The 15,151-nt window shown below is 39.8% G+C and overlaps 1 pseudogene; it reads right to left on the minus strand.

Annotated features, from left to right (window-relative positions):
- Nucleotides 1–12,436: 12,436 nt before the first annotated feature.
- On the minus strand, nucleotides 12,437–14,893 carry LOC115994259 (annotated as a pseudogene).
- Nucleotides 14,894–15,151: the final 258 nt, after the last annotated feature.

Genomic DNA, 15,151 nt, shown 5'->3' on the forward strand with positions numbered 1-15,151 from the left:
GACTCCCACTGTACTATTAATAACTCTCTATTGATTCTTATGATAGCTTCTATTCTATTAATATTTGACGATTGAAATTTTCTTGTTCGGACTGTTTTTGAATTTAGAAGTTGGTTTGGATCAAAGTCACTATTAATTCTTATATTTCTTTCAGTTGCTATTAATTTCTCATTCTTAATGCAACAAGGATCGTTATTGCAATGGGACAGTATTATGATCCTTATGGGCCATATTTAAATATATCATCAATTCATCATATAACTTTCTCAAAAAAAAAAAATCCTCATATAAATCCTTGAGTCTCTCCAAAATTCAACCTATAATTTGTGTAGCCTCAGCAAAACAAAATCTTCAAACAGTTGCGAATAAAAGGATTTTGCATGTGGACTTATTGAATTGAAACATTAGGTAGAATTAAAAATTGCATGAGAGAATAAAATATAAATATTCGAAACATTAGAAAAACAGACAAATTAAGCTGCAACTTAAATCACATAAATGTGCAAAAATGAATTCAAACATAAAAACGGCTTAGACAATGAGAACCAAAAAACTAATTTGATTTTTCATTTTCATAGAGGGAGAATGAATTTGGGTGTCCATCAATGAAAATTTAGCTAAGAGAAATTGCCTCAAATTATTATTTTACTTGGTTGTCAATTTAAGTTTTTTTTTTTTTTTTTTGGTTGTTGTTGTAGAAGAAAAGTTTATTCATTGCCAAAGAAATAATTGATATTGCTTGTCAAAAGAGTAATATTATATATCTTGCTCACTCATTGTCGGATCTATTAAGGGGCAAAGGGGGCCATGCCCTACCAAAGATTTTCAAAAACCTCCTATATATTTTGTATTTTAGATCTTAATGGTGAAATTACTTAAGGATTAGAGTTCCATCCCCATGGCCCCCCAAAGTTGAAAATATTTCTGAAGAGTCTTAGACCTTCATCTATAACGACCCACTAGCATGTAATGAAAGAGGAAGAAGCCAAAGCCATTTGTCCAGTTCTTAGTTAGATTCTGATCTTGGTTCAAAAAATGGACAAAATGGCTACTTAACGGTAATATATCAAACGGTGCCCTTTTTTCATTTAAAGACAAACGGCATCGTTTGGTTAAGTAGCACGACATCGTTCTGTTTTAGATGAGTTTTATGTTTTCAGCTGAGACCAACACGACGTCGTTCCAAGCTTCCTTCCTCAACTCTGTTTTCTGGTTATGCTGCTGACTTATTGAACCAATCCAGATAACTTCAAACTGATCTAGATAGATTTTGTAACAAACTTGATATTTATATAATTTTTTAGGAAAGTTAGTTACAGATTGTTATTGGGATTAGTCTCACGTGATCAAATTGTAGAACTCTATAAAAAGAGTCTTAATGTACATTTTATCATTATGCTTGGAATGCAAATAATTTTAGAGAATTCTATTCAATACAGTTCTCAGAGTTTTCATATCTCTCTCTCTCTCTCTCTCTCTCTCTCTCTCTCTCTCTCTCTCTCTCTCTCTCTCTCTCTCTCTCTCTCTATATGTTAAGATTTGAGCTTTTCTTCCAAGCTTTCATTTTTCTTTCATGGTATCAGAGCCATTTTCCATGGCTTCCACTGCCTCTACCACAGCTTCCTCATCAAGCACTAGCTCACCTTCCATATCTCACCCTCCATCTTTACAATCTCCATTACTACTCCTCTCAAACATGTCAAACCTGATGTCAATCAAGCTTGATTACACAAATTACATTCCCAGACGCACGTTTACGTTTTAGATTTTTTTTTTTTTTGGTCAAGCTGTAACTTTTTGACTTTTCTTAGTGAACAGTGCTTTTATGCACTGTTTATGGGTTCCACAAAATACACTTTTCAGCAACTTTTTCATTAAAAATGGGTCCCACAATATTATTCACATATTTAAAAATTATTTTACTACAGTGCTTTTCAGTTTTCAGTTTCAGTTTTCAGCTGTATCCAAACTGACCCTTAGATTCAGTCCCTAGCCTTTCATTTGACCATAACAGAATCTTTGAAGAGATTACAAATACGAGATATGACAATCTGGGAAAAAGAAATCCCAGTTACAATTTTATGATAGACTTTAATAAATACTTAAAAAAAAAAAAACACTATTTTGATCTCTACATTTTAGGATCACGATTAATTTGATTACTACATTTTAAAAACAGTCAATTTGATCCATGTTATTTTTAACTTTGAATACTAGTAATAATGGTGCTAAATAATTATATTGCTATCTTTAGCACCACTAATACTTAAAATATATACTATAGCAATCGTGTTATTACTAAAAATTTTTAGCTACTTGCTACTTTGCACGGCAATGGAGTTGTACACTGTAGGTCAAAACTAAAAGCAAATAATATTTTTTATTCCCAACTTTCATTAAAATAATATTTCTTTCTTTTTTCTATTTCTTTTTTTTTCCTCCTCCGTTTCACTCATTCTCTCATTTTCAAAAACAAAACTCTCACCTCTCTCTCAATCTCTCTCCCATCATTCTCCTCGTCAAGCTTCTACTGCAAATCACAAAAACCCAATACAAAAAAAATTAATAGTCCAACTGACTAAAGGTCAAAATTATTATTATTATTTTTAATTTTAAAAGCAAATCTTTCAGCTTGACTTTAATCACTGGAAAAATGCAAGAAAATACATAAGATTCAATGATTTCATTTCATTATCTTAGCAACCAAACAGAGAATAAAGCAAGATTTGTCAAAAGAAAACCAAAATAAAAAATCTCCACAACAAGCTCTACTCGGATTCTAGATCACAATCACATAACAAACCCTAGAAACACAACAGAACAAAATACACTAAAATATCTCAAACAAAAAAAAAAAGCTTACTTAAGTATAGTATCTTAAGTGTTGTTTCTTATATTTTCCCTTTAAGATTCAACCATGTGATTACTTAACTAAAAAATACACTTTCATCATATGAGAAAAAATTCACATTATAGAATCTTAAGAGTAGAACCTAAAGAACAGCACCTAAGTACTATACCTAAATCTTACTCTATATAATAAATGTTAATTTTACAATATTTTAGAATAATTTCATAATAAGTTTAGTTGTTAAGATATTAGAAATTGTTTTAGGCCCAAATAAGAAATTGTATACGTGTGTCTGTATATATATATATATATATATATAATTTGAGATTAAAAAAATTATTATTACATTAGATGATTATTTGCTATCATGATGATTGAGAAATTTTTTTAGTAAAAAAAAAAAGTATAAGTATAATTTGGGGTAAAAAAAATCACTTATTAACACTACCGGAGGTGGCGGTGGCATCGGCAGTAGTGGCAGCAGTACCGGTTGCGGTGGTTGTGATTATTGTTTATTGTAGTGAATATATTATTTTATTGTGTTGAAAGTTAAAATAGATCCACTGTTGTTGGATGTTTTGTAAAGTGAGTAGGTAAAATAGATAAAATAATTTTTTATAATACCAAATAGCTAAATTATTAGTTCCACTACTGTGGATGCTCTACAATAAATTTAGTCCTTATTGTTAACTCGTTGGCAAATGGTATGCACTATTAGCACACTATACACCTACGTGGCAACTGAAATAATAATAAAAAAAAATTATTTATTATTTAAAAATGCCACATGAACGTCTAAATGGAAAAAAAAAAAAAAATTATTTCTCAAATTTACGTAAAGAATTTTTTTTAATCTCAAATTATTTCTTAGCCTTTGTTTGGTTGCCAAGAAAATGGAAGAAAACAATTTGTGACAGCACCATTGAAGCTTGGTCACATACACATCTACATATACAACACATGATTTGCAAGACCCACAAGTTCCAAAATGAAAATTCCACAGCCCCAAATAAAGGATTTTATTAGAAAATAACTATAAAACACAATCTATATTATTAGTTAGGCAATGTTTCAAACATATTTGATTTCTAACAATTCGAGTTCTTTGCACTCGATTTTACCCAGTGAATTTGCACTTGAAAATCGAGTGTCTCACACTCAATTTTCTCAGAGCAAAATCGAGTCCTCTGGACTCGATTTGTTATAAATGAAATTTGTTTCAAACCTTGCCTAACTAATAATATAGTTTGGGTTTTATAGTTATTTTTTAATAAAATCCCCAAATAAACCTCGATCGAAACCCACCAGCCACCAACACATTTTGTAGATCTAAAACCAACCGAGGAACCCATTTGTTGAGAGGAACTCGGTCAAGTACAAACCATCTTGGCTAGTAATTCCAGTGATTAGTGCTATTTTGTGTTGTGGGTTTGGAGGAGGAGATTCGCCATTAATTGTAGATCCGGATCTAGAATTGTTGTTCTCGTACAACATTGTCGTTAAGATCGTTTGATCTCAGGTCTGAAGGAAAAATGTGTGTGAGAGAGGGGGAAAGAGGGGGAAGGAAGGGCTCTTGTGAATTGAAGGTGGTGATATGGGAGATTTAACAGTGACTTAAAGAGTGGCTTAATGGTTCCTTAGTTGCTTGAGGTTTCTAAAACCAACCTTGCAAATGTTATTAAACCTGAATCAGCAAGTCCTTGAAGGTTTTAGAATTGGGTTTATAAAAATAAAAATAAAAAACCTCAATCTAAACCAGACAGGCGCAACAAAGTAGAACCGGCCCTTCAGATGTTTTCACCGGTTTTTTATTATTATTATTTTTTCTATAAATTAAAGATTTTTTATTTTTCATTTAAATGCTTCTTAAAAAATGCTGAGATGTGGGCATTTTAAAAATGATAAATAAATTTTTTATTTTTATTTTAGTTGTCACATAGATATGTAGTGTGTCAACATTATATACTGTTTGCCACATAAGTATTTTTTGTTAGTGAGATAACAATAAATACTAAATTAATTGCAAATTGACTTACTAACAATAAATACTAAATTAATTGCAAATTGAAAATAATAGTTACCAAATTGACTGTAAACCGGACCAAAGGGTGTTTTCCAAAAGATAAATTTAAAAATTAAAAAAAAAAAACTAATTTTCTCTTATGCACCGACACTTATCCGATAGGATAAGAATTTGACACCTGCATGATTTCTGACATTTCAATCGGCACAGCTGGGTTAAGCACTAATCCTTTCACACGATTACCTTTACCTTATCACTCTCTCCTTTCAACGGTCTATCGATCTCAGTCTCTCACTCTCATTCTCACTCTCACTCTCGTGCTCTGCTCTGACGGCCGAAGGCGGAAGTGATCCGGCCAGATCGCAAGAGCTGCTCCTCCTCCATCTTCCCGCCGGTAAGTCTCTCAAACTGTCACTCTCTCCCTCGCCTCTCGTTTGCCTCTGTTCTGAATCGGAATCACCGAGAGGAATTTTTTTTTTCTTTTCTCTTTCGCCTGCGTTCGCCTCTCTCTGTATTTATTTATTTTATTTTTATTTTTATTTTTTTGTTTTTGAGTTTTGGCTCATGTTTGTTTTGTGTTGTGCTTGTGGCTTCTTGTGGGTCTGTGACTCTGTGATATATATATGATTATTATATATATATATATATATGCTAAGACCGTACCCGTACCGCACCGATACGCGTATTCGTATCCGTATCGGTGCATCATAGCAGTGATTTGTTTATACAAAGAATCTCCAAAAAATAAAAATAAAGAAGGGTAATAAACAGTGAAACTCAAAAATCAATACCCAATATTTGAAAGAATTGTCAACGAACACATCAATCAGAACTAAACCAAGTTTTTCTAAACCCAAAAACTAGGTCAAATTTGGGAATTAAGCCCATTTTCTAAACAATATAATTAGTAGGCATGGTTTCAAAACTATATATTTTACTAATATCTCGAGTTTTCATGTTTGGATCAGATCTGAGCTGGCGCGATTCCACGTAGCATCTACCTAGAAATCGAGTCTTAGAGACTCGATTTGTACCTGTAAAACATCCACATTGAAAAGATTTTCACAAGTGTTGGAATACAAAACACAAACACAGATCAGCCCACAAATTCGAGCATAAATCCAACCAAATCCACCCCCAACAACCACCTAAAATCCAGATTAAAAAAATAAAAACCCCAAAACCCGTCATTCAACAGCCACACCGCGGTGCTTTTGGTCGCAGTAGATCAAGTATGGTGGCGCATGTCCCTGGGTTTGCTCGTAGGTGACATGCTTGATGACCCAGTCCGAGTTGAGCCTGTACCAGCCCGAGGGCTCCCACTGTAGGTTTCGGAGGTCTGATTCGTAGACGGCGAGGATTATGCAACAAATACATGGGACGGGGTCGAACTCGTCGGGCGTTGCTGTTGGCCACGTGGTCCAACTACCTACTTGAAAGGAACCCACTGTCATGGAGGCCAATCGACCATGGAGGCTTCATCGAGAGATGTAAGCTGAAAATAGATGAAGGTTGCACATAAAACATTTTAAGGGTCAGCTAGAAATCGAGTCTTAGAGACTCGATTTCCAGGTGGACACCACGTGGAAGAAATGCCAAATTAGAACATTGAAATCAAGTCTCAAAGACTCAATTTATAAGCTCAAAATCGAGTTTTTTAGACTCAAGATGTTAGTAAAAAATATAGTTTTGAAACCGTGCCTACTAATTATATTGTTTGGAAAATGGGCTTAATTCCCAATTTTGGCTACCAAAAAATCCAAAAGTAAACGCATCTACATGAATTTATACACAATCAACCACCACCCCCATATGGGATATCAAAGGAAAAAATCGATAATAATTCTGAAACTCGTGCGCTACATAAATCGACCTCAGCTGGTATCATGGCTTCAGCCCCGTAAGTGAGAGAGAATGGGGTTTCACCCATGGATCTTCGAGGAGTTGTCTGGTATGCCCACAAAACAGTTGGTAGTTCTTTAGCCCAGTTGCCCTTTGCTTCTTCCAACCTTCGCTTCAAGCCGTTCACGATCACCTTGTTCACGGCCTCAACCTAGCCATTGCCTTGGGGATACGCCGGAGTAAAGTACCTGTTCCTGATGCTGAGATTGCTGCAGAATTCGTGGAAACCTCGACTGTCAAACTACAGCCCGCTATCCGATATGAGGGAGTTCGGGACCCTGAACCTGGTGATTATGTTCTTCCATACAAATTTCTTCACATCTACGTCCCGGATATTGGCCAAGACCTCTGCCTCCGCCCATTTGGTGAAGTAATCAACGGCCACCAACATGAATCTTCAATTGCCTGTTGCTCGAGGAAATGGCCCGAGTATGTCCAGCCCCCATTGTGCCAAGGACTGCTAATCGGGTTCAAATGCCCAGCAGGACGGTGTATCTGTGGGGCGTGCTTCTAACACTACTCACACTTTCGAATGTATTCCGCGGTGTCCTTCTGCATCTGGGGCCACTAGAATCCCTGAGTCATTGCCCGGTGCGCCAGTGACCGTCCCTCAACATGGTTGCCGTATACCCCTTCATGCAACTCGGCCAGGAGTTGGCCTACTTTCTCCGGGTGTAAGCATGACAGATATGGCCCTCCGAATGACTTGCGATAGAGTTTCCAGTCTACGGATAACCAATACCGGGAAGCCACCCTGCGGACCTTGTTGGCCTCCTTCTCATCGTCTGGAATTCGGTCATCGGCCAAGAAATCTACGATGGGGTCCATCCAGCTTGGTCCAAGTGTTGTGACTGCTATGACTTCGGCTCTTGCAGCCCCCTCATTACTTGCCACCTTAATGCTGGGCTCGAGGACGAGTTCCATTCTGATAAGCCGGGGAATATCCTTGGCAATTGATGATACCAGAGTGGCGAAAGAGTCAGCATGTCTGTTTTGTGCCCGGGCCACTTGAATCACCTTAACCGTACAAAAGCCGTCCATGACCTGCTTCACCAAGTTTAAGTATGCTTTCATCCAAGGATCTTGAGCCTCAAAACTCCCCTGCACCTGGTTGACTATGAGTCTTGAATCCGAGTAAATCTCTACATCCCGGGCCTCTAACCATGTAACTGCCTTCAATCCGGCAAGAAAAGCTTCATACTCAGCCTCATTGTTGGAGGCATTAAACCCCAACCTGAACGAATGCTCCAAGAGAATTCCCTCCGGGGTGATTATGACTATTCCGGCTCCGGCCCCTTTTGTGCTGGAAGCCCCATCCACATGTACCTTCCACGAGCGATGTTCCAACTGACAGACCATATCCCCTTTAGGAAAGAATTTTGCTACAAAATCCGCTAATACCTGCCCCTTTATTGCACTTCTTGGCTTATACCTCACGTCGAATGCCCCAAGCCGTGTCCCCTATTTAGCTATTCATCCCGTGAGATCAGATCTTTTCAATAATGACTGTAAGGGATGTTCGGTTAGTAAATACATGGTATGAGCTTGGAAGTATTGAGGTAATTTCCTGGTAGCGTGCACTAGGGCCAACACCAATTTCTCCAAGGGCAAATATCTGGTCTCGGGGTTGACTAGAGTCTTGCTGATATAAAACACGGGCTGTTGTACTCCTTGGTCCCTTAAAAGCACAGCGCTTACAGCATGTTCGGACACCGAGAGGTACATGAACAATTCCTCTCCGGGCTCAGCTGCACTTAACATCGGCGCTTGCACTAAGTACTCCTTAAGGTTCTGTAAAGCCTTTTCACATTCATCATCCCACCGAAACCCTTTCCACTTCTTCAATAGCTGATAAAAAGGACGACAGCGATCTGAAAATTTTGAGATGAACCGGTTGAGAGCGGCCTGTATCTCGGTCAATACCTGTACTTCTTTCGGGTTGCTTAGCTACCGGAGACGCTTCACGACTTCTATCTGGTCGGGATTGACTTCTATCCCCCTGTTGGTGATCAAGTACCCCAAAAATTTTCCAGCCCCCACTCCAAAGGCGCATTTTTCTGCGTTAAGACGCAATTTGTGCTTTCGCAACACCTCGAACACTCCCCGGAGATCCTCTACATGCCGGACCTCTTGCTTGATTTTTACCACCATATCGTCGATATATACTTCAACCGTATGCCCAATTTTATCCCGAAACATCCTCGTCATCATCCGTTGGTATGTCGCCCCGACATTCTTTAGCCCAAAAGGCATCACGATGTAATGATAATTAGCGTCAGGGGATATAAACGCCATTTTCTCCTGGTCTTCATTGGCCAGGGCAATCTGATTGGAAGGCATCCAGGAAGCTCATCCTCGGGTGCCCGTAAGTGGCGTCCACTAATTGATCAATCTTTGGCATGGGGTACGGGTCCTTTGGGCATGCCCGGTTCAGATCCGTGAAATCCACACAAACCCTCCATTTGCCGTTCTTCTTCCGGACAACTACTGTATTCGCCAGCCATTCCGGGAAAAAGGTCTCCCTTATTGCTCCTACCTCCTTCAGCTTCTCTACCTCCTGTCTTACTGCCTTAACGTGGTCTTCGGCCGATCTTCTCGGCTTCTGCTTCTTCGGGGGATATGGAGGGTCTACATTAAGTTTGTAGACAATAAACCTGGGATCGACCCCGGGGACTTCATAAGGATCCCAAGCGAAAACATCTAAGTTTTGAACCAGAAATAGTAATACTTGAACCATTTCCTCGCAACTCATGCTTGCTCCGACCTGAAAATATTTATTGGTGTCTAGCAGTATTTTTACCTTTGCTAACTCCTCAGCGCAGCCAGCCCCCATTCCTTCTCGGGGGTCCTTTAAGTGCTATAATGGGTCTTTCCGGGACACATCTCCCTATTCAACACGCCCCTGTTTTGGCCGCTCGGTCTCCTTGTCTCCAACCAGTTGTTCGGTTGTTCCTCCCTGACTGACCTGATTCCCCCGCTTCCAGTTCACTACGGCAGTAAGCCACTGTCTGGCCGCTTGTTGGTCCCCTTTTATTACAATGACCCCTCTCGGTCAGGAATTTTATCTTTACATGCAGCGTTGATGGGACGGCCCTTAGTGAATGGATCCAGGGTCTTCCCAGGATGGCAGTATACAGGGAAAATGAACTTACTACTGTGACCGTTACAGATACCTCTTTCCCTTCCATAATCACGGGAAGGGAGATTTGCCCCTCTGGAATCACTACTTTGCCATCAAACCCAACCAAGGGTGTGTTTTATAAGGTTCTCCTTCTTTAGACCGAGTCCCTCGAATAGATCGGGGTACATCACGTCGACCCCACTTCCCTGGTCTATCATCACTCTTTTTACTAAGAAGCTGTTTATCTGGGCCGTGACCACTAATGCGTCATCATGTGGCTGAATCGTCCCGTCCAAATCGTCATCGTCAAACAAGACGGGCTCCTGTGCAAACTTCATCCTCTTACCCGGTGACTGTAGACCCGGGTTATCTTTTACCGGCACCACTATCAACACTCCTTTTCTCTTTCCTTCAATGAGCTTCTCCGGCGCAACATGGATTACTTCAATTACCCCTATGGGGGGGTGGGAGAGGGTTTCCCTTTTGTCGGGTATGTTGCCTTACGACTTTGTCCCCCGAGTCTAGCACAAAATCCCTTAAGTGCCCGGCCTTGACTAGCTGCCCGAGGTGATCCTTTAGTGCCTGGTACTATTCGGTGGTGTGACCCTTGTCTCGGTGATAAGTGCAGTATAGATTCTAATTCCTTTTAGATGGGTCCCCTCCCATCTTGTTCGGCCATTGAAAATACAGCTCGTGTTTGATCCGGTCAAGAATTTTGTGTACCGGTTCCTTAAATGTCACGTTCACTTCTCCCATTTGTGCGGCCGGTTCTTGAATGGCCAGACCCCCACGAGGCCTGAAAGGGAAACCTGTCTGCCGGGGACGAGTAATCAACGGCGCTTTGCCTTTACTCTGCAGTCGGTCATCTTCTAATCATTTGTATTCCTCGATGCGTCTCATAAGCTGCCGCATGCCTTCGGGCGGCTTCTTGGTTAACGACTCGTAGTTCGGAATCCTCGGGCAATCCCATCCTAAATGTGCTCACCGCCACCCTTTCGTTATCTCCGCCAATCTTGTTGTATAGCTCCCAATACTGACTGGCGTAACTACGGAGGGTCTCTCCCGCCCTCATTTTCATTGAGAGAAGCGCGTCCACTGGCTGAGGTACTCGGCTACACGTCACAAACCGGACTCCGAACTCTTGAATCAGCTCGGAGAAACTATGTATGGATCCTTTCTGTAACCCATTAAACCACCTCAATGCAGTCGGTCCCAAACTCGAGGGAAATACCTTGCACATGAGCGCATCATTATGAGTATGCAAAGACATCATCTGAATATAATGGCTGACGTGTTCTACCGGATTAGTTTTCCCATCATAACAGTTGAACGGTGGGCGGGCAAACCTGTCCGGCATTTTAGCTCGCTCGATTTCGTTTGAAAACGGGGACCGAGCTGCTTTTTGCAAAGCGCGACTCATGGCGTCCATGGCAGCATTCCGGGGACACCTCTCTTCCGAGGAGAGTGAGTCTCACTTGATTATCTCGAGAATGTGAACCGTCCTGGCGTTGCCTCGTTTCCCGGGAGGTAGATCGATTCCTATTTCGTCGGGATGCTCTCGAGTGCAAATGGTCTCGGTACCGACGAGATTCTCGGGAATGTGAACGACTTCGCTGTAGTCGAGGTCCAGATTGATTGGATCCCTCTTCATGTCTATTTCCCCCTATACCGTCCTCCTGTTGCTGGTCATTTCTGTCTCCTCCCCGGTGTCTTTCTCTCACCTCCAGCTCCAAACTCCTGACTAGTTTGCGGAGCTGTTCGAGCTCTTCATCCCGTTCCTCCTTCTGCCAACATCCCATGGCACCAGAAACTGTCTGTTGGGTTTGGTACGAACCCTCTCCCGTGCCGAACATTACTTCTAGTTGGTCAGGCCTCCTATCTTCTCGTTGTTTCTGTCTGCGCTCTCGCCAACTTGACCCCCGAGAGGACCCTACGGATCCGGTTCTCGCATGGTCCTCCGAACGCCTTTCAGACATTATCCTCGGATTTGAGTCCCTCTAGAACTACAGTGTCGTAGGAGAGCCCCACGGTGGGTGCCAATTGTAGGCACCAAAGACGGGCTTGATGGACCAAACCACTATTTGGACTCACAATTTATTTATCTGGTGGGTTGGGTATCCTACCTTGGGTTGTCCTAGACTAAGGGACCCAACGGAGTCATTTTTCTCTCTTTCTCAATGCTATCCTCTCTCTATCTCCCTTACTCCTTTCTTTTTCTCAGAGTTGCCTCCCTTGACTATCCATTCATTTCTCTTATTTATAGCCTTTGTTAATGGGGTGATCATCATTATCTTCCCCCTTAGTGCAAAGAAGGGTCCAATGTCAATGGGCTTAAGTGGGTTTTTAGGCACGAGTGGCTTTGGAAATGATTCCCACTTCAGTTAATGTGTTCGGCTGCGGAGTTTCCTAAGGTTTTGCCGGGCACATAAATGGCAATGTGTCCGGGCAATGTGACCGAGCATGTGCATAGTGCCCCGAAATGGTTTCTCAAGCACCCTATGAGCAGGGCATACGCAATCCGCTTTCTAAGTGTTGGTAGCTATTCATGGGTTTGGGTCGGGGCCCTTGTCGATGTGAAGATTGGATCTTTGGCCCATAATTGATTCATGGTCCAAGGCCCAATATGAACTTGGGCGTTTAGGTGCCGTACAACAAGTATCTGCTCTCCTGTATAAGCATAGTCTGACAGGCAGATAAAGTCATTAACCTGCACATTCCATACCCACATCAGGTCCAAAATCAGATTTAAAGCAAAGCAAAATCAGATTGAATGAAGCCTTCATCCCAATTAATTGGGGTCAGCATCAGCTACAAGAAAATAACATAAACAAATTTTCAACAATGATTACAAGCGAGAGAACACTACCTGTGGAGCCCATATTTCTTCGTACTTGCAGGCTATAAGCATTCAGGAAATGCCAACTAACTGAAGTTCTCTCCTTGAAACAAATGTCCGAGAAAGATATCTATCAACTATATTTATGGTAAGGTAGAGGGTTTCAGGCATTAATTCAAATTTTCTATGAACTTCAATTAGCCAGTCTATCAGAATTGATCTCATCCTTGCATTAATTTTAGGCTGTGAGTCCATATAATCGAGAACACGACTCTCTCCCTGCATCAAAAATTACCATTCATTAGAGAAAGATAAAGAAAGAAAAATAATTAAGATGGGGAGGCAGAGATTAGAGTGAAAAGTACTTCTTCTAGCTTGTAGAACTGATAAATATCATCAATGTATTCAACTAATGCTAATTCATCATTGACATCTGCGGCATCAATGTTCACAATCTGTGGCTTTGGCTTGACAGTAATACCACAAGAAGCCTGCAAAAAGAAGCCAAATTTAATGCACAACCAAGAAATCAAAGAAGAATCTTTTAAAGAATGTTCAAAAACACACACCTTGCTTCGAGCAGTGAGGATCGATGTGAGAGTCTTCACTTCCTTCCTTGAGGACCCTTCTCTGGACCTTCTTCCACTAACACTTTCAATCTTTTCTCCTTCAGAAGTTGTCGTGGTTGCAGTCTTGGATTCATCAGAATTCGGCTTGTAACCCTCCTTTGAGCTTCTGCAACCTTCTTTACAGTAACACACCTTCTGTTAATGGCTACTCTATTGTCTAAAGCTGGCACAACTGGGTTCTGCATATCAATAAAGTTCATTGCATTGTGAATTAGTCATATCAGAAAAGTTCATTGCATTGAATTGGTCATTTGTATAATTCCCAATAGTAGTATTATTTCATAGACAAAGAGGTAAAGAAAATTATTAAACACTACACTACTACAGTTCTCTACCTTGTTTATCTCTACTGCCCCTTGTTCTTTTGCTAACAGTTGTGCACGGAAGCTCCTGCAAGACAAAATTCAGCCAGCAATTAGCACTCAATGTTAGAATAATGGTTAAATGATTAGATTCACTATTTCCTAATAGCTTTAACATTTCAGACAATAGATACTTCATAACTAGAGAGAGAGAGTATAGTAAACCTTGTCATGGGACGAGAAATCTGGGCATTGGGCTTTCCATCCAAAGCTTGAACCCCATAATTACCAATGTCTCCAAGAGCTCTCCGGTTCCTTCCTTGTGCTGGTTCATTCTTTACCTTAACTGCCCCTAAAACAAAAACAAGAAATCTTCAATCTCAATAATATACATTCAAAAGAAATAAGATTTTTAAGGCCCATAAAAACAAAAGGCCATAGAAATAGGATATGTTAAAACCGAAGCAAACCATTGAAAAAGACTCAGAAACCACTATGAGATCAAAGTCCAATGAATAAAAACTATATGAATCAAGAAAGACCGCACCCCCATCAATCAAGTACCAAAAACACAAAGGAATATTAGTATCATATAAGTATTAGGGAAAAAGAATACAAACAAACACACACACAAAAAGAACCTAAAAACCCTAGTAGTAAAAAGATTTAAAGATGTGGAAAACCCATATTTAGATTCAGTCCCTAGCCTTTCATTTGACCATATCAGAATCTTTGAAGAGATTACTAATATGAGATATGAAAATCTAGGAAAAAGAAATCCCAGTTACAATTATAATGATAGATTTCAATATATACCACCCAAAAAAAAAAAAAAACCCTGATTTGTTTATACAAAGAATCACCAAAAATTAAAAATAAAGAAGGTTAATAAACAGAGAAACTCAAAAATCAATACCCAATATTTGAAAGAATTATCGATGAACACATCAATCAGAACTAAACCAAGTTTTTCTAAACTCAAAAACTAATACCAAAGAATCCAAAAGTAAACGCATCTACATGAATTTATACACGATCAACCACAACCCACATGGGATATCAAAGAAAAAAATCAATAATAATTCTTCAAAAAGAAAAAAGGGGAAAAGAATATGAGATTAGAAGCAGTGACAGACCTCTTGGTTGTGCAGGAACAACTGCTCGGGCTTCCATCGCTAATTCTTGTTTATTATCTCTGAGAAATCTATCTGGGTTTTGCTTCTCTTTCTCTCTCTGTCTCTGTTTGTGCTCTGTTTCTTTTCTGAGGAGAAGCCTATGGGAAAAGGGCTTTTGAAGCAATGGCTCCAACGGTTGACTTCTGTTTTCAAATTCTGACCCTTGGATCAGCCAAGATCATACGGCTGAAATAGTAGTTATTCACAAGGTACATTTTAAAAATAAAAAAATATTATAGCAAATATGGTAATTGAAGGGAAAAAGAAGAAGAAGTAAATATGGTAAGTTAATTCATGGTTTAAGATAAGGGA

Source organism: Quercus lobata, chromosome 1 (assembly GCF_001633185.2).
Source record: "Quercus lobata isolate SW786 chromosome 1, ValleyOak3.0 Primary Assembly, whole genome shotgun sequence".
In the NCBI taxonomy this organism is placed as follows: Eukaryota; Viridiplantae; Streptophyta; class Magnoliopsida; order Fagales; family Fagaceae; genus Quercus; species Quercus lobata.